Raw genomic sequence first — 24,516 nt, forward strand, 5'->3', positions numbered from 1 at the left:
ATCCATTCCGATCTGCTGGAAGGGTGCTGTTGGCGGAGGAATTGACTGCAAGAGTCCGGCCGGCCTCGTCGGAGGTTTCTTTCGTCGCTGGCATTCATGACATGATCGCGTGTACAGGTGGACGGTTTTGGGGAGCTTGGGCCAGTAATACTTTTCACGAATACGTGCCAGGGTCCGGCTGTAACCAAGGTGTCCGGACGTCGGGTCGTCGTGGCAGGCTTGAAAGATCTCCTCCCGAAGGTCGGTCGGGATTACCAGCAGCCATGGCGAGTTGTTGTTCCCGAAGTTCTCTTTGTAGAGTACACCTTGTCTAATGGCGAAGGTCGGCAGCGCTCGTGAAAAAACACGTGGCACGGTACTCCCGCGCCCTTCCAGGTGCTCTATTAGTGCGCGCAGCTCAGGATCGTCTCGTTGACGCCGGGCCATGTCGTCGATGTTCACTGCGCCCAGAAAACACTCGTCGTCATCGTCGTCGCTGCTGCCGGAAGGTGTTGCGACGGGAGCTCTGGACAGGCAGTCGGCGTCGCTGTGCTTGCGGCCTGACTTGTAGACGACGGTCATGTTGAACTCTTGTAGTCGGAGACTCCACCGCGCGAGGCGTCCTGACGGGTCCTTGAGGTTCGCAAGCCAGCAGAGCGAGTGGTGGTCCGTGACTACCCGGAACGGGCACCCGTATAAGTACGGACGAAACTTCGTGATTGCCCAGACGACCGCAAGGCATTCTTTTTCAGTCGTGGAGTAATTTCTCTCCGCCTTGGTCAATGTCCGACTTGCGTAGGCGATGACTCGCTCGGTGCCTTCTTGTACTTGAACCAAAACCGCGCCAAGCCCTGCGTTACTTGCGTCCGTGTGAATCTCGGTTTCCGCATCCTGGTCGAAATGTCCAAGAACAGGAGGAGTCTGCAGTCGTCGCTTCAGCTCGTCAAATGCCTGCTGCTGTTCATCGGCCCATTCGAACTTCTCGTCGTCCTTCGTGAGGTGTGTGAGCGGTGCGGAAATTCTTGCGAAATCTCGAACGAAGCGCCGATAGTAGGCACATAGCCCAAGGAACCTTCGGACGGCCTTCTTGTCTCTTGGCGCTGGAAATGCTGCGACGGCACGAGTCTTCTCGGGGTCTGGGCGGATACCTTCGTTACTAACCACGTGGCCGAGGAACTTCAGTTCGTCATAAGCGAACCGACACTTTGACGGCTTCAGGGTGAGTCCGGCGGTCCGTATGGCTTGGAGAACTGCTCGGAGTCGTCGCAAGTGCTCGTCGAAGTCGCTGGAAAACACGACGACGTCGTCCAGGTAGACGAGACAGCTCTGCCACTTCAGTCCTGCCAGTACGGTGTCCATGACACGTTGGAAAGTTGCTGGCGCCGTGCACAGTCCGAAGGGCATCACTTTGAACTCGTACAGTCCATCCGGCGTGACGAAGGCTGTCTTTTCTCGGTCCCTTTCGTCGACTTCGATCTGCCAGTAGCCGCTCTTCAGGTCCATCGATGAGAAATATCGAGAGTGGCGCAGCCGGTCTAGAGTGTCGTCAATGCGGGGGAGTGGGTAGACGTCTTTCTTCGTCACCGTGTTCAGCTGCCGGTAGTCTACACAGAACCTAAGCGTCCCGTCTTTCTTCTTAACCAGTACGACTGGAGAGGCCCAAGGACTGCTTGAAGGTTGAATTATGTCGTCGTTCAGCATTTCTTCAACTTGCTCCTGGATCGCCTGCCTTTCCTTAACGGAGACTCTGTATGGCGATCGATGCACAGGGCGCGCGTCGTCCTCGGTAACGATGCGGTGCTTCGCAACGGTGGTTTGGCGCACCTTCGACGACGTGGCAAAGGAGTCGCGGTATTCGGCGAGAAGGTTAATCAACTGTCGTCGTTTCGGGCCCGGGAGTTTAGGGTCAATGTCGAGCTGCGCTGGCGACGCACTGTCTTGCTGAGGTGGCGAGAATTCGTCAGTAATGGCGGCGACAGCGGCGGAGTTTTGGAGTTCCTCGACCTGGCCCACGGCGGCACCTTTTGTGAGGTGTTGCGCTTCGTTTCGGAAGTTGGTGACGAGGACCACAGTGCGGCCATCCTGAAGTTCAGCAACTCCTCTTGCGACGCCTATTCCTCTTCCCAGAAGCAACTGGAGGCTTCCTTCGAGCAGAACTTCGCCGCAGAAACCTTCGGTGATCCCGACGGGTACGAAAACACTCGACCGCGGCGGTAAGTTAACGTGGCTGGCGAGGACTCGGACCGCAGATGACGTCGCTTTGGGTTCCTCCGGTGGTGAAACAGGCTTTCGCAGCGTCAACCGGTTTGCTCCGAGGTCGATGACGGCGCCATACTCGCAGAGGAAGTCCATTCCGAGGATAACGTCCCTCGAACAGTCTTGCAGAACGACGAACTTTACAGGGCACGTCTCACCGTGGATCTCGACGCGAGCGGTGCATCGCCCGATTGGTGTGATGAGGTGCCCACCGGCGGTTCGTATTTGAGGTCCATCCCACGGCGTCGTGACTTTTCGAAGGTGGCGGGAGAGCCTCCCACTCAAAACTGAGTAGTCTGCTCCGGTGTCCACGAGTGCCGATGCGTCGTGGCCGTCGACGATGACGTTTAGGTTGTTGGACACCGTTTCAGGAGCGTCGTTTCGGTCTCCGGTAGCGTTCGAGTGGGGGCCCTCCGACGTTCGTGGAGGATCTTGGCGTCGGTCGTCTTCGGCAACTCCACCTCCAGGGGTTGCCGCGCCTAGTTTCCCCGGCGTGGAGCAAGGGGCGACAGGCTTTCACGTCGGGGTCGGTGCATCGGCGAAGCTGGACGTCGGGGCGATGGCGACCGGAACTCTCGGCGGGACGCAGGCTCGGGGGACTGGGGTCGTCGCAGGTACTCGTCGATCTCCCGAGGGCGTTCACCATACCGGGGGCGCGGGTCGTTTGGGTGGAATCCGCGCAGCCCGAGTCGTCGGTATGGGCATCGGCGGTACACATGGTCGGCTTCCCCGCAGTGGTAGCAGAGCGGGCGTCGGTCGGCCGTTCGCCACACATCGGTCTTCCGGGGTACACGGGGCTCCTGGCTGGCGTACTGGGGCTGGTCGTCGCGGCGTCGGTCGTGCTGCGGCGCAGGAGACTGGCGTCGGGGCGGCGCGACATAGGCGCGAGGAGGAGGCGGTGGCCGTCGGGCCACTGCGGCGTAGGTCACGGTGGGCTCCTCGGGTGCAGCTACGTTGGCAGGAGCCTCCAGTTGAATTGCCCGCTGAACCTCGTCGCGGACAACTTCGGCTATTGACACCGAAGCCGGCTGGTGGGTAGCAGGCAGGAGCTTCTTAATTTCCTCCCGGACGACGTCCCGGATGATCTGGCGAATGCTGGAGATGCTGGAGCCAAGGTCGCAAGCGGACGGCGGAACCGCGCTGACGCCGGGTAGCCTCTGGTAGTGGCTGGCTCGGGATTGCAGTGCACGCTCAATGTTCGTCGCCTCGGTTACGAATTCTTGAATCGTCGTCGGTGGGTTGCGTACGAGGCCACCGAAAATGTCGTCCTTCACGCCGCGCATCAGGATACGCAGCTTCTTTTCCTCGGTGGACTGAGGGTCGGCGCGGCTGCTCAGGCGGAGGACGTCTTCAACGAAGCTGGTTACCGTTTCGTTGGGCCCTTGAGTTCGAACTTGAAGGAGGTCTTCCGCTCGCTGTCGTCGTGTCTGGTTCGTGAATGTCTCCTTCAGGCCAGCGATACAGGTGTCCCACGACGTAAGCGACGCCTCGTGGTTCTCGAACCACTGCCTCGCGGTACCCTCCAAGGAGAAGTAGAGGTTTTGGAGGCGCTGCTCAGTGGTCCATCCATTATGGCGTGCTACACGTTCGTAGTGCAGGAGCCAGTCCTCTACGTCTTCGTGGGTCTCGCCATGGAAGGTCGTCGGGGTTCGCTGGGCAACAGGCAGGTAGACGACGGCGGCGGCGGTCGGGGACTGCGATTGCTGGTCGTCCATCGTCGGCCTCGTAGGCTGCCTGGTCCTGGGTGGCAGAAGTCCGTATTCCGGGTGTAGACCTTGGGTTCGGCGACTGGTCCGAGTTTCAGGTTCCGCGTCGAGTGGTCTTGTCACAGGGCTTGGAATCGGGCTTGCACTGCGGGCCCCGGGAGGGGAACGCTGTACGGGCATGCGGTACCCCGCACCTCCACCAAAATGTCACGGGTGGTGACCAAAAGAAAACAGAAAATGAACAAGAAGAAATAAACGTTTAATGTGGCGAACTTGTGCCAAAAATAAAGAAGGAAACAGAAGAAAGCAGAGCGTCGCGGGCGTCGAAGTCGGCGTGTCAGCAGAATCGAGCGCTGGGGCGAGACTGAACATGCACATTCTCGAAAAACAAGAGCAGGGATAAACGATAGAAGTTATGTCAGTAGTAAGAACAAACGAGAACCTTCTACAAGTCCGTGACCTTGCGCGCGGCAATATGCTTGAACTCGGGTATGTGCGTCCATCTTCGAGTCCCTGGTCTTCAGCTCTACACATGGTGCCAAAGAAGGGGGGCGACTGGCGACCATGTGGGGATTATCGGGCCCTCAACCAAGCTACGGTTCCCGACCGTTACCCTATACCCCATCTTCAAGACTTTGGTGGATTACTTCAGGGTGCTACGATCTTCAGTAAAATAGACCTCGTCAAAGCATACCACCAGGTTCCCATCGAACCCGAAGACATTCCAAAGACTGCAGTCACAACTCCGTTCGGATTGTACGAGTTCGTGCGAATGCCTTTCGGCCTTCGCAACGCAGCTCAAACCTTCCAGCGGTTCATAGACCAAGTGCTGCGTGGGATGTCCTTCTGCTTCGCATATCTGGACGACATCCTGATTTTCAGCACCACGCCTGAAGAGCATGCCAGCCACCTCCGGCAACTGTTCACACGACTGGCAACATATGGCCTGGTTGTAAATGCGACGAAGTGCGAGTTCGGTGTCAAGGAGCTAGATTTTCTTGGACATCACGTAGATTCTCGGGGAATCCAACCGCTTCCTGACAAGGTGGCAGTAATTCGCAGTTTCCCCCAACCACCAACAGCAACAAAACTTCGATAGTTTCTTGGACTCGTCAACTTTTATCGTCGGTTTATCCCTCACTGCGCCCATATGTCCCAACCGCTATACGACCTCCTCCAAAACCCAAAGATGAAGGCAACACCGCTGCAATGGACGCAGAAAGCGGAGGACGCCTTTAGAGCAGTGAGAGAGGCCATCGCAAATGTCACCATGTTGATGCACCCTAGAAGTGACGTGCCCATTTCTCTTATCGTCGACGCCTCAGACACCGCCGTCGGGGCTGTCCTCCAACAACTGGTTGGGAACACCTGGCATCCTCTCGCATTTTTTTCGAAGGGTTTAAGTGCCACTGAAGCTCGCTACAGCACATTTGGTCGAGAGCTCCTTGCTATTTACCTCGCCATACGACATTTTCGACACTTCATCGAGGGCCGCCAATTTTATGTTCTCACTGATCATAAACCTCTCACGTACGCACTAACATCAAACAGCGCGGCACATACGCCTCGATAAGTACGACACCTTCTCTATATATCAGAATTTACTACTGATATTCGATTCGTGAAAGGTTCTGACAACACCGCAGCCGATGCACTTTCCAGGATAGGTGTCAACCTCTGCATCTCCGACTGTCCCGAGATATCCTACACGGAACTTGCGGCAGCCCAACGAGAAGACACAGAACTCCAACGCTTACGAACATCATCTAAAACACTCACCTTCGAGGACATCCAGATGCATGGTTCTTCTGTCACTGTGGCCTGCGAAATGTCCACTGGCCGTCCCCGCCCGTTTGTACCCCTAGCATTCCGTCGCAAGGTTTTTGAGGCTGTCCACTCACTGTCTCATCCCGGAATTCGTGCTACACAACGACTCGTGGGATCTCGGTTCGTTTGGCCACGCATGAATACAGAAGTGCGAGAGTGGACAAGAACATGCATCCAATGTCAACGAAGCAAGGTTCAACGCCATACTGTGACCCCGCTGACCGCCTTCAACCCTCCTGACGCGCGATTCATCCACATTCATGTCGATATTGTCGGCCCGCTTCCCCCATCGCACGACTGCCGTTACCTGTTGACCTGCGTTGACAGGTTTACTCGATGGCCAGAAGTGGCCCCCATGAAAGACATAACAGCACAGACTGTCGCCCGCACGCTCGTCGAAATGTGGATAAGCCGGTTTGGCGTACCCGAGACCATTACAACAGATCGCGGACGACAATTCGAATCGCTACTGTTTCAGAATCTGTCTCAGCTCTTGGGCACACACCACATACACACTACCGCCTACCATCCGATGTCCAACGGAATGGTCGAACGTTTCCACCGGCAATTGAAAGCGGCCATCAAAGCCCAAGATAAAACACTTTCGTGGACAGAGACCCTTCCCTTGGTTATGCTCGGCATTCGGACAGCGTTCAAGAGCGATCTGAACTGCACCGCAGCGGAGTTGGTGTATGGGACGTCCCTTCGCATCCCGGGAGAGTTCTTTCACAAAGCCAGCAATCCCGCAATTGCCAGCGCGGAAGATTATGTTCATCGGTTGCGGCTCCTGATGCAGGACTTGCGGCCTGTGCCTTCACGAGTTCCTTCCACACGGAGCACCTTTATCAGCACAGACCTCGCAAAGTGTAAACACGTTTTTCTTCGAAACGAAGGCGTCAAAACGCCACTCCAACCTCCGTATGAAGGTCCGTTCCCCGTTATACACAGAGATACAAAGACGTTCACGATCCTTGTTAAGAACAAAGAACAAGTGGTAGCTATCGACCGAGTCAAGCCCGCCCACCTGGACTCAACCGCAACACCGCATTTCCCACCTCCTTCTCATCCGACCTCGACCAGGCGTCCCCAGAAAAACTATGCGTGACACGGTTGCTCTTAGCGCTAAAAAGAAAACGCTTGGTCACTGCGCCTCCAAGCTAGGGGGGGAATATTGTAGTGATCAGCCGGCGCGAGAAGAAGAGGAAGAGGACAAGCAGCACGAGACAGCTTTGGAAACGACGTTCGTCCCAGCTTCGCCACTCGGCCGCTTAACGCTTTTTAGATGTATATATGTATATATTAAATATTTATGTAGTCCACACGCTACAGTTTCATTTTCTTCAAATAAGAGCCCTTTCTCGGTTTCTTTATAAAAATATATATATAGTTTTTTGTTGTTGTTTTTTTGTGCTGGTAATAGGGTATTTTTAAGAATGTTCGCTTTTCTCGATTATACACGGGATATTTTCTTTTTTTTGCGAACATAGGTGCTTAGTGAGATAAATTGTCACGGTCACATGCAACTGCCATATTAAAGGGTGAAAATTCGTCAACTAAATGACTGGCTAAACAACAGGGCCACAATGTACAACAATATGGCGGCCCGGGACTTCTGCCTTACCGCTTTTGCATGCTAACCAGGGGTGTGCGAATAAAGGTTTGAATTGAAAAGCACGCCGCTGATAACTCGGCTGTGTAACGCGTTGGACATGTGCAGTATACAACAACTCAACTCTCTGACGGCACGCCGCTAAACTGGCGCTGCTGTCGGCACTGCGCTTGCGCAGATGCATCGCCTCACGCGAATCTGGTTTCTGCACACGCACAATGCCCCCTACCGGTATGAGAAAACGCGGGCTTGTTTGGAAACACTGCGTCGGTCTATACCTTTCTGTGTAACATAGGGTGACTGAAATAGCCAGGCTTGATCTTAAATGGTCCGTAAAAATCGGCGTCTACACGTAGCCATCTAAACCTTTCGTCTAGGGTGTATTTCACAGGTCAATTTCAGGATGTAACATTACAGAGCGTAGCTTCCTTTCTGTAAAATATTGGGCCAAAAAACCTGCCACGGTCAACGGCGTGAAGTGGCCGAACGCGTTCGGCGCACGTATTGACAGGTGGCGCTACCTCCGTATGGAGAATGCTCGCGACCACCGTGGTCTGTTCAAATTAACATAAACTTGTTTTGTAATGTACCTTTTGGCACCCTAAGTCGGCGCTCCTTTACTCCTACTCCAACGCTCCGAGTTTCATACTCCGAGCGCAGCAACTTAACGGCGCACATCGTACAGGAGCGCGACACACCGAGGCTGCGTTCCAAACCTACTCGAATTGATCCGAGTTGCCCTGGCATTTTATGTCACGTGACAACAAAAACAGAGAAACGCTGGACGCGGGTAGGTGTTCGATAACCACTTTTACCCTAGAGTTAGATCGAGCAAGTTTTGGAACACGGCCAGAAACTATCGACGGGCTCCTTCCAACCGTGGATATGGGTGGCAGAAGCCGAAAATATTTTGAACATAAATAATTAGGCCCGTGTGGAGCAAAAAAGTCTAAAGAAAAAGAGACGGCAACGTTATGAAGTTTCTACGATCCTTTTAATATTCCTGAAAGGTTTGAAGACTCGCTTCGTGCACATATGGGGAAAGTTACCTTGGCCGATCTATTTATTGACCATGCATGTTGTTCCAATTTAAATCAAAGACAACATTCTTGAATCCGCTCGTCGACGCAGAAAAACCTCAAATTTGTCAGAGATTCCGTGGCTCCGTCTTGCAGGGCAAGACTGAAGTTACGCCGATACCGGCACACCGTCGTTCGATAGCACGTCGATTCGTTTTTAGGCGGTAGCATGAACAAACCCTTTCCGGAACACAACATATACGTCTCGACTTTCCAATCAAAGTATCTTGATTCGCTGGGCTAAGAAACAGCATTCCGACCGTCTTCTCAACTTTTCTGTAGCTGAGCTGTGGGCACGCTATCGTTCAATAGATGATTTCGTTTTCAGGCGAGATGCATGACCAAGTCTTTCCCGCAACGCTTACTGATGTTTTGGCTTTCCAATCTAGGTATCTTTATTCGCTGCGGATGGGCTAAGCATTCTAAGTAGGGCAGCGGTCTGCCTTTTCCCCACAACTTTTCTGTCGCCGAGCTATCGGCACGCTAGTTCGATACATCGATTCGTTTACAGGCAAGATGTACGAACAACCCTTTTCCTCAACGCTTGCTGATGTTTCGGTTTTGAAATCGAGGTATCTTTATTGACTTGGCTAAGCATTATAAAAGGGGCAGAGGGGTCAAAATGTCTCCTCATCTCGACAACTTTTCTGTCGCTGTGCTATCGGCACGCTATCATTGGATAGATGAATTTCTTCTTCAGGCCAGATGCACGAACAAACCTTTTTGAGAACGCTAATTGCTGTCTTGGCTTTCAAATCAAATTGGTTTTACCTGCTGGATTAAGCATTTATCAACTGAAAAGGGGCAGCAGTCCGGCTATGCATTTTGCCTGGATGGTCTTAACAGCAGCGCAGCCATCTTGTTCGTTTACGTGACGTAACAAAGCGCGGAGAAGCCACTCGCGCTCCGAGAAATGCTCGGTTCACGAAGAGCGCCCTCGTGTATCACTCTCCGGCGGCACTCCTGTCCGTTTAGTGAAGGGAGCGCCAAGCTCTCATCGCTCCTGAGCACGGACTTAATGCGCCCCGCCATTCGACTCGGTCGTCTGCGTCGCCGCCCGCCGTTGACCCTGGCAAGCTTTTTGGCTTTACTCTTCACAAAAAGGGAGCTACGCTTTGTAATTTTAGAAGACAAAACCGACCTGTGAAGTATATCTTTAACGGACAGTTTAGATTGCTTCGTGCAGGCGCAGATTTTTTCTGCCCACTTTAGATCGAACCTCGTTATGGCATTCACCCTATATAAGACGCCGCGTCCGCTGACGTTACTCAGCATTTTCTGACTACGCGATAAGCACTACAAAAGTGACAAGTACTCGCTTATTTTTTTTTCTTTTGCCCCTGCAACCATGCATCTGCAATTCATAACCTTAGCAGTGGAGGGGAAAACCATGGCAACCAGTTTTCTTACAGGACCTCCCCAGCCTCAACGTAGTGATCGTAGGTCGCGACACCTCGCGCAATTTATAGGTGCCTTCAATTACGCTGCAAAAATATAAGACACAAATAGCGAAGATTTTCTTAGGAAATTAATTGGAGAAGCTGATTTATTACACACATTTGAGTTCCGCCACTGGACGAAACCTGTGACGTAACAGGATACCACACACACTAATCGTGACGTCAGGCCTTTTGCGGTTACCCTCGTTATCAGCATCGAACCGCTCTCAAGGCGCTGTCACACTGAGGAAACTGTAAGGTAACCTTCACCGGCAACACGGCAATACAAGGGTAATATTTTTCCGGGGACCTTGTTACATTGAGACAGCTTGAAGTGTTGGGAAATATGTTTTTGTCGCCTAAAAACCACGTTGGCCAATTCGTTCTCCGAAAGTCTGAGAACTCTATCTGACACTCAGCCGACAGCGCGGCCAACAAGCGAACATTCCGCCATCTTGTTGGTTGACCTTCCTTCATGTGCGGGCGGCGTCGTTGCAAATGTGCCTCTACATAACTCTACTGCGTTCAAAGGGCCCAAAAGTACCGCGGATAGACATGCACCAGCGACGGTGATGGGAGAATGTGCCATGAAAGGTATACCTTCCGTTCCTTATTTTATTGAAACGATCTTCATTCTTCGATAAAAAATCTTGCGCTAAACGAAGAAGACAAGATTACTGCTAATTTCATGATTTACGCCAGGATATGAAGCCGTTGTACAGAGCGCGACACTGTTAGCGCGAACAGGTGATCGCCAGTTTTGTGTGTTTTTTTATTAGAACCGAGAGGTTGTCATAGATATCATTGTTATAGAAAGAGCTCCTTTAGGGCTCTATTATAAGGGGTAAAATTTCGTGCCCACTAATACTCTTTCCTAATCAAATGCGAAAAGTCGCCGATGTCGCGTTTGCGCTAAGGGTGTCGCGATGTGTACGTCTTATTAAATTTTCATTGCTATACTCACGGAGAACTTTCTGCAGCCATGCAGTCGAAACTATGGTCGTGCGGGACCTCGCTCATCTTGAGCGCCGATCATAGCTGCATACGTGCCCCCTTCCCTTCTTCTGAAATGTCACAGAAAGTGTCCTCGAGTACAATGTGAGAGACGCTATTTTCCGTCATATACCTCAAAGCGTTTCATGTAGCGTGGCGCTAAGTTGTCATAATTTAAAAAAAAAAAGTATCAAAGAAATATTTTTTAATGCTGTCTATTTGCCTTTCCTGTTTGCCTTGTGGACTCTTAATTAGTCCGAACTTCAACGGTTTTAAAATTGTTTTACGTGTTTTCAGTTGCCGTTTTCAAGCTTCAATTATCAACGATCACTTTAGGCAGCGGCAGTTTTTATGCTACGATTTTTGTATCACTCGCTTTTCCTCGCTAAATTTTAAGATGCGACTTTTCAACGAGTAAGTACGCATACAATTTTTATTATCCTAGAGATATATCGTGTGTTCATTTTCGGAAATGCAAATCTTAACTCATAACTCAAATGCTCAACACAGTAGATAAGACATTTATTTTGGACGATCGCGTTCCTTAATGATGTACTCATTTTCTTTTTTTTAATTATGTCAGCTGCACATCGGGATTGAATATTGTTAAATAACATTCGCCAGCCGTTTATTCGGGTAAATTCTTTGAAAGAAGCAAATTACTGATGATGTGTTTCACGCTCGAAGCAGTCTGTGTTGTCGTTGGATCGGTAGAAAAGACTTATCCAATGAAACGGGTGATACGAATTGTCCAACACAAGTCGCCGCTACATTTGTTGCAGAGAGCTGTCACACCATGGCAACATTGTCGCGGTCGTCTATGTTATGCTGATGTTCCCGCAATATGACAGGTACGTTGGCAAACAGAGCTAACGACCAACATGTTGCCCGATCGTTGTTCAACATAAGTTGATGTCGCCGACGTGTTTCTTCAATGTGTCAAGGCTTTCAGAAGCCCCGTCCCGCTCCCGCCAACAGGCGGGACGGCGGGAGAGGAAGGAATGCATAAAATGGCGAGAAGGGCGGAGGAAGGAGTGCCATGTGGACACGGCGTCCTGATCTTGTTACGTCACGGATTGTTCATCGAACGAGTTACAGTACGGGAATTTCCAGAGGCGTCTTACATACTTTATCCCTCAAATCGCGAGGTGAAAGTTAGTGGACACTTCCATGAGGAGGTCTTGGTACCTGCCCCAAGGTTCCTATGTGAAAGTAACCACCCCTCTGCTAGGCTAGAGGCCTTTTAACACTGTTAAAAATAGGGATGGTACAGCGTCATTGAATTCGAATGTGTATTGGTGCATACCTAATGATACGTGTCAATAACTGCATGGGTTCTCAGACTCCGATTTTAGCTTCGTCGTGGTGATCGTTACCTCATAATGGTGCTTCCTTTTTTCAATTGTATGTACGTGCGTGTCCACCGTTACAAAATCGCCATGCATTGCTGGGATTCTTTATCAATATGTTCCTTTTTGTCAACCATTACGACCATAACCGCCTCACGGAGGAATCAACCTTCTTTATCCAATGCAATCATTCCCTATAAAGGCGATTCTGTTTGTCTCGGAGGGTGACGGCCGCACCATCTTATCAAAACGTCTAATGTCCGAGGAAATGTTTCGATACTGACTCTTTGAGCAAAAAAAGAAAAAAATAGTCCCGACAAGATTAGAGCCTATTTGAACCAACGCGTTGAAGTCCTCCAATGATATAGATATAGCAGTTGGTTTTACATCTACAGTTTCCGTCCGGTCCCAGAAAATGTAAGCAAGAACAACACACACCGATACAAGCGCAACCCCCTGAGCAAACAAACATAACTCCCTATCGAAACACCAGCTACCCGAGCTGCCGTAATGCTCTAGAAAGCATCGCTAGAGAAAGAAGAAATACACGAAGCTGAGAGAAAGGTTTTCGTTGGGTGGCCTTATGAGAAGCAAGTGGGGGGAACGATTGTTGCAGTAACGGTGACGACGCTGCTATCGGGTTTCCTTCTCTGTCGGGTATCTTAAAATAACAATAATACAGAACGTCTCTTTCTCTTGTCGGCACAGAACCTGAAAAGTGCTATCGTACTCGGCTAGAAGACGAGAAGGTTTCGAATACGCTCATGTTGGTTCGCGCCCAATATTTCGAGACGGCACAATTTTCTTTTCTTCTTCTTCATCCGGTTGCGATATTAGGGGGAAGCTATCGTTTACCAAGTCTCGATGATTGCTACACCCTGTGGTGTTGACGTTTTCAATCCAGGATATTACTTTTTTTCGTTCTGAGATTGGAGCGGGGCGATGGAGACACCGACGGCTTTTAAAGGATTGTAAAGGGTCGGCGCGCAGAGCGAAAGGTTTGTAAAGGCTGTAGAAACAATGATAATTTGAAAAGAAAATGAGTAAAATCGAACTGCGAACCGTGATTGCAAAACTTCGGAGCACTCGAGTCGAAGAGAGAGCTGTCACACTTTCTAGATAAATTTGGTCGTACTTTCTTTGTATGATTTTAAAGTACCCAGCGCGGATGTCTAGTTATTGAGGCGTCCCCCGCGTTAATAGGATCGAGCGGCCACACCGGCAGTGAAAGCCCGTCTGAATAAAAAAAGTGACGGCATCCCTTGAAGAACGCCGCTTGCTATCTTCCGAAGCTCACGATGGCATGCGAGTGCGAGAGATCAAAAGCAGCGAAAAAGAAAAGTGTGCGCTCAGGAGGATGGGCTTCGCTCCTATCCTCCCCAAATCCGGCGGGCCCTAGAATATACACACAAATTCCGACACCATCCCCCCCGCACCCCAAGTCATGAACATCCCAGCCACCTCAACCCCGCTCCATCCTCACCCCCTTAGAAGTTCTTGGCTACGCCACTACTATCAACAGCACTCAATAGATAGTCAACATTATCAAGATAAACGAAATTTCTTTTATTTTATGCACCATATAGGCAGTGTTTTTGCCTTTATATGCATGCAGCCAAAGCACACACTGTAGAAAACACTTGTGTGAAGCCTGCGTTCACAATGTGGTCCCCGTCAAACTTTCAAGGCGTTAACGAATTCCACAAATTAAATTTTCAACGAAACGAATTCGTTTTGCAAAACGCTGGCAAAATTACGTTGCGTTTTACATCATTCACCTTTGTCGTCCGATGAATCAGTAGTCAGCACTACACAAACCTCAATGAGCTTGTTGTTTGTTTTCTTGCCGTTGGGGCGATCGCTGGCGGTCGTGGCGGCGGCACAATTCTTTCTCAGACCATTGGCTGCTGCCTCCGTGCTCGCGGAAACGTGGTTCCCTTTGTGTCAAGGTGAGGTTTTGAATCTTAATGCACGGCAACGCTGAATAAAGGTCTATTACCGTCTTCATAATCTCAGCAACGCTACCGTACGAGCCACAACAACACCACCCCTTTCAAGCTTCATAACACCGGCACAAATAGAAGCCAAGTCTTGCATCTCGCCAAGCGTTACATCGGAGACGTTAAACGCCAGCTCACTGTGCTCTTCGACCCGGTCCTGCCGCCGAACGGGCTTATTTAACAGCACGAAAGTATTCGTGTGCGCGTTGATCAAGTGACGGATCGCATGTCAAACCCCAGCCGCGGTCGATCCGACGAGCATCGCGGCCATGTTTTTTCGAGTTTAACTCGCCAAGGGTACGGTTGTCGAGTTAAAACAATGCAAATAGTCCCGTGCATTCTTGTTCTTACGTCATTTTGTCGTCACAACCCGAACTCGAAAAACGACTGTTAGCGGCAAACAGAGGCTTCCTAGTTTCACGAACGTTTCCATGGCAAATGGCGTTGAATCGTCACGCGCAATGCAGCCAATGGGAAAGCGAGGTACCTATGTAGGGACGTGTAAAAACGTAAAAGCCGTTTTTTTTTTTTTTTTTTGCGCGAGCTATTCTGCAATTAAAAATAAGTAAAAAAGACTGCCCGAGATTATGCCGTCGCGTGCATTTCCTCAGCGCCGAAAGAGAAGAGCATGGCTTATGGAAACTATACCGGCATAATCACTGCAGTGAGCAAAGGAGCAAAGCATTATTAAAACTGCCCGAAGAAACTTTCCTGCATCATCCACAGAAAGCTCACAACCGTTGCACTATGCGTCGATCTCATGACTTGTCATATACTCCCACAGAGTCGTCGTCAGCTCTGTATTCATTTGAAGTCTCCTTCACAGGCAAAGAGGACATTTCATTAGCAGCTTATGTTCACGGCGGCTTCACAAGGGATGATCGGTGTCGCAGCGCACCTTCACGTAATATTTTTTTTTTCTCGTAATGCCATCGATATCGTGCAGAAGCAGGGAAAGCAACGACGCAAACGAGACACATACACCACAAGGCCGTTACCGCGGTTTTCGCCATGTTTGTTTTCAAATACCGTAGCGAAAGACTTCGAGAAAACAAGCTATCTTAGCTAAATTTACTTTACGTCATAATTATTGAAATAATCTTTCGTATTTTATCAAAGGATAATATTATTTTTCTCTGTTTCCTTTTATTTTCCGGAAGGTGGCCTTTTCTCCGTTATTCGCTCGTTTTAACTCCCGGAGGAAAGAAAGAAGAGAACAAAAAGAACAGGGGGAAATGCGGGGATTTCTGCGCCCCAACTGCGTGGACACGTCATCGCGACGCAGGGGGATCGTCAGATTCTAGCTGACCGCGTGCGTGAACCCGAACGTTGGGGCGGAGCCTCAAACAAGAATCATTCTATAGTCGGATGCAACCTAAGAACAATCTTTTAGCTCCACCCACAAGCGCATTGCGCCCATCTGAAGTGCCTCCGCCGTCGAAAAAGTAGTTCGCTAGCAACGTTGCTTTTTCTTCCTCCAGGAAACGTGTCTTAAACTACTACAATATTTATTTAATTCATTCACGACATTTAAATGAGTTAGAATACGTTTTTGTCAACGAAATAGCTGTTTAGTAAAGAAAGAAAGTCATGTCCAATGTACCGTCTTCCCAATTCATTTTCTGTCCAAGACACTGTCTAACATACCGTCTAACATACCTCTCAGCAGTGCTAAGCCTCGCGCCCGCTTCGAAATTTTCGTTGGCGACAGCGTCGCTGGATTCTCACGTTGTCGCGCAAAAACTGCTGCAAACGCAAGCCGATACCATTAAGATTTCGTGGCGTAACCTCGGGCACGTAAAACACGGTGCAAAAAAGCAGAATAATTGTCACGAGAAACTAGCGTCGCGTTGCTAAGGCCAGCAGCCATGTTTAGCTTTTTTTTTTCAAAATGATTGCGATTGGTCCACGGAATCGTGACGTCAAGAAAACGATTGGCTGGCGTTTCTCGGCGTAGGATTACATTTTCCTCTGAGAGGCATTTCCGGTTTTTTTTTAGCTTGCAACCGACTATAGTTTGAGGCTCCGCCCCTTCTTTCTCGATACGTCACAACTCGAAAGGTACCCGTTTGCGACCAGAATAGCACCCCAGGGGTGCTATTCTGGTCGCAAACGGGTACCTTTCGAGTTGTGACGTATCGAGAAAGAAGGGGCGGAGCCTCAAACTGGAATGATTCTTGTTTGAGGCTCCGCCCCAACGTTCGGGTTCACGCACGCGGTCAGCGAGAATCTGACGATCCCCCTACGTCGCGATGAGGTGTCCACGCAGTTGGAGCGCAGATATCCCCGCATTTCCCCCTGTTCTTTTTGTTATCTTCTTTCTTTCCTCCGGGAGTTAAAACGAGCGAATAACGGAGAAAAGGCTACGTTCCGAAAAATGGAAGAAAGCAGAAAAAAATATTATTATCCTTTGATAAAATACGAAAAATTATTTCAATAATTATGACGTGAAGTAAATTTAGCTAAGATATCTCAGCTTGTTTTCTCGAGGTCTTTCGCTACGGTATTTGAAAACAAACATGGCGAAAACCGCGGTAACGACCTTGTGGTGTATGTGTCTCGTTTGCGTCGTTGCTTTCCCTGCTTCTGCACGATACGGATGGCATTACGAGAAAAAAAAAATATTACGTGAAGGTGCGCTGCGACACCGATCATCCTTTGTGAAGCCGCCGTGAACATAAGGTGCTAATGAAATTTCCTCTTTGCCTGTGAAGGAGACTTCAAATGGATACAGAGCTGACGACGACTCTGTGGGAGTATATGACAAGTCATGAGATCGACGCAGAGTGCAACGGTTGTGAGCATTCTGTGAATGATGCAGGAAAGTTTCTTCGGGCAGTTTTAATAATGCTTTGCTCCTTTGCTCACTACAGTGATTATGCCGGTATAGTTTCCATAAGCCATGCTCTTCTCTTTCGGCGCTGAAGAAATGCACGCGACGGCATTATCTCGGGCAGTCTTTTTTACTTATTTATGTTTGCAGAATAGCTCGCGCAAAAAAAAAAAAAGGCTTTTACGTTTTTACACGTCCCTACATAGGTACCTCGTTTTCCCATTGGCTTCATTGCGCGTGACGATTCAACGCCATTTGCCATGGAAACGTTCGTGAAACTAGAAAGCCTCTGTTTGCCGCTTACAGTCGTTTTTCGAGTTCGGGTTGTGACGACAAAATGACGTAAGAACAAGAATGCACGGGACTATTTGCATTGTTTTAACTCGACAACCGTACCCTTGGCGAGTTAAACTCGAAAAAACATGGCCGCGATGCTCGTCGGATCGACCGCGGCTGGGGTTTGACATGCGATCGGTCACTTGATCAACGCGCACACGAATACTTTCGTGCTGTTGGATGAGCCCATTCGGCGGCAGGACCGGGTCGAAGAGCTCAGTGAGCTGGCGTTTAACGTCTCCGATGTAACGCTTGGCGATATGCAAGACTTGGCTTCTATTTGTGCCGGTGTTATGAAGCTTGAAAGTGGTGGTGTTGTTGTGGCTCGTACGGTAGCGTTGCTGAGATTATGAAGACGGCAATAGACCTTTATTGAACGTTGCCGTGCATTAAGATTCAAAACTTCACCTTGACACAAAAGGAACCACGTTTCCGCGAGCACGGAGGCAGCAGCCAATGGTCTGAGAAAGAATTGTGCCGCCGCCACGACCGCCAGCGATCGCCCCAACGGCAAGAAAACAAAAGACAAGCTCATTGAGGTTTGTGTAGTGCTCACTGCTGATTCATCGGACGACAAAGGTGAATGATGTAAAACGCAACGTAAGTTTGCCAGCGTTTTGCAAAACAAATTCGGTTCGTTGAAAATTTAATTTGTGGAGTTCGTTAACGCCTTGAAAGTTTGACGGGGACCGCATTGTGAACGCAGGCTTCACACAAGTGTTTTCTCCAGTGTGTGCTTTGACTGCATGCATATAAAGACAAAAACACTGCCTATATGGTGCATAAAATAAAAGAAATTTCGTTTATCTTGATAATGTTGACTATCTATTGAGTGCTGTTGATGGTAGTGGCGTAGCCTGGAACTTCTAAGGGGGTGAGGATGGATGGGGCGTTGAGGTGGCTGGGATGTTCATGACTTGGGGTGCGGGGGGGATGGTGTCGAAATTTGTGTGTATATTCTAGGGCCCGCCGGATTTGGGGAGGGAAGGAGCGAAGCCCCATAAACCACCCCCCCTCGCCCCCCCCCCCCCCCCCCCCCCTGGCTTTGCCACATAAGGGGAGCATCCTACATTCACAGGCTGCTATAAGCATGTGCATAGCCACTGAGCTCGTACCACAGTGGCAAGATATTTGCTGACATTCTTCACGTTACGTAGCAGTTCTTTCTTTAGTACATATGCTCGCTTTTCCTTCACAGATCTACTCTGCCTCCGCTTGTCGTTTATGCTTGGTGGTGATAAGCCAACAGTGCGTATTTGCTCTGCATCACAGGCAAACTTAAAAAATCCAGCTCACACTACTCTTTAATTTCAATGAGTTACTGTAACTTTTGAAACGACAATCTATTTAATTGCTATAATAACCTTTACATTAAACACATGTGTGTTGAATGTAGGACAATTCTATTTTTATTGTTTTTCTTGGTCACGAAGATGACAACCATCCAGAAGACACTGGCTTAATTTCTCGTCTACAGTGGGTAACAATGTTACCATACTCTGTCAGACTAAACTGCTGCTGTCTAGACAAGTAACGATTCATTTTAGGACAGACCTGTTCGCAGTTTATTGCAGGGCATCGAAAAGTGTTCTTATGACTTTCCGATGACTGACTTGCAATTCCAGCAGCTTGGCGTGAAAAGGTAAAATATTTAATTGATACAACAAAATGCGATCGGCAACCCATCCAGATTTTATTGCGTGATTGACAGTAGCTACAGACCGCAACAAATTGTCAACTGAAGACATAGGTACTAAGCGTGCACTAACTTCGAAGCGGTAGAAACCCTGAGGTTTAAACGTCAACTTACCACGATGTTGTTAATGGCAAAATGGTGTTTGCGGCAAAGTCTTGGAGTCCTTCAGAATGGTGACGGTCTCCTTCAGACCGATGATGACGGTGACGAAGGTTTAGTTAGTGTCTAAGTTTAGTCAACGCACCCGACGACGTCGGTGTGCTTGTCATGGTGGCGACGAAAGCCTTCTTTCGCACATGCCTCAGCTGCCTCGGTCCGGGGTTTTGTCAACCCAACCGTCTCTTCCCAGCCGGTTGACAGCGATACTCACGACGGCCGTCACGGCTCTGATCACCATCCACTGGGCATTAGCTATGTGATCATCGGGGGCAACCGCGCCCTTATAGTTCCCCGTTGCGAAAAATCTCAGTGCGATTCAATTAGTAGCTGCTGCTCGACGGTCATCATCTCTCATCGTCGCCGTCTCTCGTTGTCACACTGCGATCACACGGTGCTTTTCGACAAGCGGTATTGTCGTCAGAAACAGTCGTCGTGCATCGCGAAGGCAACCGGGTGCTCGCGGAAAACCCGTCATTGTACGCGTTGGTCGAGCCATCGTTGAGCAACAAGCATCGCCGCCATTTTCTACGCTCTAGAATCCTGCCCAATGCTTGTTTCCCCTTCGTGCAATAGAAAGAGAGGTTAAAAGCACGAGCGCATCACCCCGAACGATCTTGCACGAAGGTTGGCTTGCACTGCGCAAGCGCGCCTGCTCGACAGGGACGTTGAAAGCCCGGAGCACGTTCTTGTAGCTCCTACACCCGCACTAGCTCGCACTCATAGTGAAACAGAGAGTAGGGCGTGTCGAGTAATACCGCAGTTAATCTAGTGACGCGACTTCCGCTATGTGCTACGTAGGTCGGACGTGGTTATACGTCACTTTGTCGTCACGGTCCGAACTCGAAGAGCGACAGTTACGGCAAACGGTTGCTTTCGTGTTTCGCGAACGTTCCCATGGGCTGTGGCCAATAGGAGCGCGCGGTTCGTAGGGGGGAGGAGTTTTCGAGAAACACGAACGTGACCGTTTGTGGCCAGGATAGCACCCCAGGAGTCACGCAACTGTTTTCTTGTTTTCAATGTCTAAGCCGCCCTCCGCTTACCTTCCGGCGGGGGAACGGCGCGGGGTTCTCCGCAGTTCGCTGGCCGCCCAAGAAATGGCCGGAGCACACACGACTGGTCTTCGATGGTAAGAAGTCGTTCCTGTTGAAATTCGCCAGCCACCGGCGTCTTAGGTCCGGAGCAGCGGGGAACCGGTGCAGCATAAACATGCTATACCCACATTTATCGTGTTTGACAGCGTGGGTCTCGCACACTAAATCGGCGTTTTTTTTATTTTTTTATTTTACGTTTTTTTTTTTTTTTTTTATTTGTACAACCAATTACAGCACAGCGCTGCCCGGTCGATTCTTTTCTTGCATAGGCCATGCCACGCGCGAAAACACGCTATAATATCAAAGCGGCGCCTAACATTGTCGAAACAACTTGCCTCCGTACACTGCGCACGTGCTTTCTAACAGTCCACTCCGTGAAGCAGACGAGCTTTCGAGGGAAAGGGTAAGCGGAGCGTTGGCGCAGCGCTCTGGTTCGAGAGTGTTTTTCCCTTTCTGCATCGACCTGCTTGGAAGGCTGTATACGAGCAACACCTCCCTGGAAGCTAAGTCCGTAGAGCTGTTTTCGAGGCGTCGCAGAGGAAGGCCATCGGGGGAGCGCGTCCAAGCGCCGAAGCAAAGCCAATACGCGAGGATCGACCGTCGTAACAATGCGCTTTCTGTCACATAGGCGTGTGTTATTAGATAAATGAAAGTTGCACATAGCATCGGGGCTAGAAAACGTTTTACTACACGGGGAAATTATTGCACCGCTAAATAATCGGCATGAAATTGCACGAGGTATAGGTATAAGATATCAACAAAAAAATGTGATTGTTTGAAGTTAAAAACACCGAGTCACGCAATTCTTGCTGTAGGAATGCATATTTAATAAACAATAACTTCCTCAAAATGGTGACACACGCAGTGATTAAAGAAAGAAAAACGGTTCAGAATAAAAATCAGACAGACGCAGATAACACGGACAGCAAGACAAGAATCACAATCATGTAAGCAATGTTAGTGTATGCAGTCATTGAATTCCTGCATTATACCCCGGCCAGATGGAAATATTGATGACATTCCGATCGAATTATTGGGTCTGCAAATCAGTTCGCGACGCTCACATAGTTACTCAGGATCGCGAGCTAATTCGATTCCGTATTATAATTTAATGAATATATATTAACTTTTCCCTCTGGCAAGTGTACTAAACTTACCATATTCACAGTCAACTAATCTGCTTCCTTCTATGCGATTGAGTTTAGAACCAAACATAATTTGTTTTTTCTTCAATAACACTACTACCTTAATAAAGCTAGGATTGTACTATACACGCGTAGAAATAAAGTAAAATATAATTGGTATAAATAAACAGATAAGCACAAACAACGCACTTTCAATACTCGCTCATAAACTTGTTATTCACCTTCCAGTGGAAACTTCAATGCTACCACGCATATTTACAAATATCGACGGAATTTCACGCGGATAAACACAAAAAAATGAGATTTCCTTCTAGTGCGAGATTAAACCAACTGACTGCAGCGCTCCCTTCGCGCCATGCATGACCAACAAAGCCAGTAAATAAGTTGTTTCTCACTTGTCGATCGTATCCTTGACGTTTCGCAATATCCTTCACTAAAATATTTGAACACGACCTCCGCCTCTCTCTCTTTCTCTGTCGAGGGACAAAGGTTTATCGATAATCGACCAGTTTTATCGTTGACTAGTTGCCATATATGCCATTTGCACAGTACGAGGACTTGTTCCGCGAACCCACGTAAATGCCGTAGTATCAAGAGAACACAAAAGGACCACACACGAGAGCCGCGGCAGAAGCATGGACGAAAGCGACGAAAGGCTTACTGGGATACTACAACGAAAATTCGACGCTTATTGGTTGGTCTATATGTGTTCAAAAGAGCAATATCACATCGAACACACCAATATCTTTACAGAAAAAGTCACGAAAAGAAATTTTAAAACGAATTAAACGATTAGCAGAGAGCACCTGGTGAATGTCGCTAACGCCTTGTTTGTAATACCTGTCTAGGATCCTTGAGAAATGGTGACGGTAACCCTCTCGCCTCCGGCCACGACGAGAGAAGAGGGGAAGGAGGAACGCCCCTCTTCCTGAGAATCTCATTTGTGCGACCCAGAGGTCGCTATTGTCCCTCTACAAGAATATGGAAGATTAACCCGTCACTCAAAATTCGTCCAAAAGCAGCGGCTTCGGTGGCTGGAGCGATCAGGCCATTCTCTCGACATCAGCTTTGCCGTAGCATTGCTCGTCTCGAGTCGAACTACGTCACGATTGCGTTGTATGTCACGTGGTCTCCGCTGACTGTTCTCCGAGCGCTTGCCAGGGTGGGCGGTTTATAACGAAAAATACAGCCACCAGCCTCAAAATGCAAGCGTGCGATTGTCATTTACGGATATTGTGGATCATATTCAACCTATTTTCGAACACGACGGGTTTATTTCAAATTTCGTTGAAGTATTCCTTTAAAGTCGTCGACCCATCTCTTGCTCGTGTGCGCTCCCTGCTCGGGCGACTGGATTTCTTAGAGCGCAGCTCTCAGGGGTCCGTTTCCAGCCTGAGCGGCGTCGGCGTCGGCGTAACCGGAGGGGGGGGGGGGGTCACGTGACCCCCGAGGTCACGTGACACCGCCCCCCCCCCCCCGATGTCACGTGACCCCCCCCCCCGCGGTCACATGGCCCACCCCCCGAGGTCACGTGACCCCCCCCTCCCCCGAGATCACGTGACCCCCCGGGGTCACGTGACTACCCGCAGGTGACGTGACCCCCCTCAGTACCCTTCCCTGCTCCTCCTCAAGAGCTGCGCTCCAATTCGGCGTTACCGGGATTTGTAAACGGCTTTCATTTTTTCGGTCTCATTCTCTTATGAAATGTCTCGGCGTTCCTTTTCAGACAGTCAGCAGCTCACACACAACGCACATTTACGAGAATCGGAGCCCGTACGACGGAAGCAGATGTCGTCGCCGGAGCCGGTTCATTCGAAAAGTGTGGCGAGTTGCGGGACAAGCACCGTGGTCTCGCGGTCACGGGATAATCATAAATATAAGTGTGGTACTTTCAACTTTCGTAACGCATCGTGTATTAAGGTATATTTTATATACAATAAATTACACAAGGCTGCACATTTCAAAACGTATGCTAATGACAGATGAATACGCACGAACGAATCACGTGGCTAAGTTAGCAGACGACGCTGCCGGGGTAAAGAGAACCAGAGTGGGCGCTTGCTGTTTCTGGCCATTGTGGCGTCACGACACGGAGTCCTACGACCTTAGGTTCTATAGGAGGTGTAGACACAAGCCAATGGCCCCCAATCAAGAAACGCCAGAAGCACAACATCGCGGCTTTCTGCATATTTCTTTGGGTGTGTCCTTCGCTACCAATTCCACCAAAGCGCAGGATGTGTACATCGACAATGCGCTTCTAGTTTGTGTGGATTCGTTTGTGTCTTTCTTTACGCTTTAACTCCACTCTGACGACAACACCTCAAACAATCAAAGGCCCGTGAGCTAGAACGCCATAGGGCTGAAATGTAGGACAGACACAGATTGGTACACGAGGGCTACGCCGGCGTGCGGCTGAAGTTCGTGTCCAGTCAATATCTCAAAGAACGCGTCCGGCTTTGCAACCAATTGACGAGTTCGACGCCATCCTAACGTGGTGACAATATACTAAAGTTAGAGGAAGCGTTTACAGTTTTTTTTATTGTTTTAGCTGCTGTTCGTTTTGACCACGGTGTAAGATATACACATGTGAGGACACCGCGCGCGCAGCACCTTCCAGATGAAGCCTCTTCCCGCCTTTGTTGCAGGCGACGCCACCAGATAACTCTTCGATATATCGCTGGTGGTATTGGGGAGGCGGACGAACGCCTCTAGCGGTACGCTTCAGCTGTGGGGACACCAAACCGAATTTTCTTGTTTGTTTCTGAACAGAGCAATTAAAGATGACCATTCGAAGTCCGCTCCTCGTGCGATCAAAGCACTGATAGGGTGCAATTGATTGGGGTGGTGTGCCGTCCGGTGGCCGTGACGGTGTCGAGATGCGGAAGCACGCCGGTGAGGGCGCAGTGGGGCAGAGTGTGGAGAGTAAGCGCGGCCATCCGACGGTTGACAGAGGCCTGGCGGTCACGGCAAAGATACTTTATGCGGCTTGAAATTGGTCGTGTTCTTCGTTTAGTTTTGT

Source organism: Ixodes scapularis, unplaced genomic scaffold, assembly GCF_016920785.2.
Source record: "Ixodes scapularis isolate PalLabHiFi unplaced genomic scaffold, ASM1692078v2 PGA_scaffold3__209_contigs__length_174095766, whole genome shotgun sequence".
NCBI lineage: Eukaryota > Metazoa > Arthropoda > Arachnida > Ixodida > Ixodidae > Ixodes > Ixodes scapularis.